The sequence below is a fragment of the Symphodus melops genome (genome assembly GCF_947650265.1).
Source record: "Symphodus melops genome assembly, contig: scaffold_229, whole genome shotgun sequence".
NCBI lineage: Eukaryota > Metazoa > Chordata > Actinopteri > Labriformes > Labridae > Symphodus > Symphodus melops.
This window is the reverse complement of record NW_027636708.1, coordinates 5,757-7,500: the sequence shown is the minus strand read 5'-3', so window position 1 is coordinate 7,500 and position 1,744 is coordinate 5,757. Positions and strand designations below refer to the sequence as shown.

General features: G+C 48.6%; 1 protein-coding gene across 2 annotated transcripts in view; it reads right to left on the bottom strand.

Annotated features, from left to right (window-relative positions):
- LOC306819152 (bone morphogenetic protein receptor type-2-like) overlaps positions 1-939 on the bottom strand; it is a 28,508-nt gene extending 27,569 nt beyond the window's left edge. The window contains exon 1 of one of the 2 annotated variants that reach the window (XM_079372917.1): positions 383-939. The gene's annotated coding sequence lies outside the window, so the exon portion shown is untranslated. The remainder of the gene's footprint in view (positions 1-382) is intronic. The other variant, XM_079372916.1, reaches the window with a different exon arrangement.
- Positions 940-1,744: the final 805 nt, after the last annotated feature.

The following is a 1,744-nucleotide window of genomic DNA, read 5'->3' as shown; positions in this document are numbered from 1 at the left end:
ATCAAAATGACGTCATCACACCGAACAGATTGATCTCACAATCAGCTGTAATAATCACGTGTGACCTTCATGGAGCGCGCACGCGTGTGTGTAACACACCTGAGACACACCTGCAGTGACATCACACGTCATATAACACGTATTAAATATCATATAGAGAGTGAAGAGGTCACCTGTCTGTCTGCAGGTAGAGCCAGTGACGAGCTGAGGATGGAAGGGAGTGGCACACACACACACACACACACACACACACACACATACACATAAAAACACAAATTAAAAACACACACACACACACTCGCGCTCACACACACACTCGCGCTCACACACACACGCGCGGTAACGGTGTGTGTTTTATGTGTGTGTGTAAAGCGGTTCTTACCGGGAGGATGTCTCCGGCCGGCTCCGCAGGAGGAGATGAAACAGTCTGTCTGTGATCCTGTTCGGCTCGGCTCGGCTCAGTTCGGCTCGCTTCGGGTCGGACTCTCCTCTCAGGATGATCCGGGTCCAGCAGCAGCTTCTTCAGTAGAACCAGAAAATCCGCAGAAATGAGGCTGAGCTCCGTTTCTCTGCGGCCACATCCAGACTGTCAGGTTCTCGAGACGAACACACACTGAGCTTCCGGGCAGCTCTTTCAAAATAAAAGCCAGCCAAGCCTTTAGATGCCCAATCACTCTAATGTGCAAATTCTCCCAAGAAGCAACATGAAAGTACCAAGGCTAAAGTCTCAAAACCTGCAGTTCCTCCAGTGTCCACTAGAGTCTGTCTCCTGCAGTGAGTCAGTCTCCATAGAGCTCTATGTTAAAATGTCCAACTTTACAGCTGCAGTTCCTCCAGTGTCCACTAGAGTCTGTCTCCTGCAGTGAGTCAGTCTCCATAGAGCTCTATGTTAAAATGTCCAACTTTACAGCTGCAGTTCCTCCAGTGTCCACTAGAGTCTGTCTCCTGCAGTGTGTCAGTCTCCATAGAGCTCTATGTTAAAATGAACATGTTTACAGTCTGGTATAAAACAGTTTGGGTCTCTGGAGCTCTTCCACTGTACAGGCTGATTGTTTTATAACCTGTTCATCTCCTATTCCTAGAATTAGGGGCGTGGCCTCTTTGAGCCACAGCTGCTTTTTATGGACATCAGTCTTTGCATTATGTGTGTTTGTTTATGGAATCATTGTATTTTTAGGAAGAGTTCAAGGACATTGAGACGAATAAATCTACTCTTTTATTCTGAAGGCAGCTGCACTCGTCTTCCTGTCCTGTCAAACAGAAGAAGACGACCACAGACAGTCAGAGCGTTAGAGTGTAATGACCTCAGACTGAAACCTGTGTGTGTGTGTGTGTGTGTGTGTGTGAGGATGGACAGGTGTGTGTGTGTGTGTGTGTGTGTGAGGATGGACAGGTGTGTGTGTGTGTGTGTGTGTGTGTGTGTGTGTGTGTGTGTGTGTGGATGGACAGGTGTGTGTGTGTGTGTGTGTGTGTGTGTGTGTGTGTGTGTGTGTGAGGATGGACAGGTGTGTGTGTGTGTGTGTGTGTGTGTGTGTGTGTGAGGATGGACAGGTGTGTGTGTGTGTGTGTGTGTGTGTGTGAGGATGGACAGGTGTGTGTGTGTGTGTGTGTGTGGATGGACAGGTGTGTGTGTGTGTGTGTGTGTGTGTGTGTGTGTGTGTGTGTGAGGATGGACAGGTGTGTGTGTGAGGATGGACAGGTGTGTGTGTGTGTGTGTGAGGATGGACAGGTGTGTGTGTGTGTG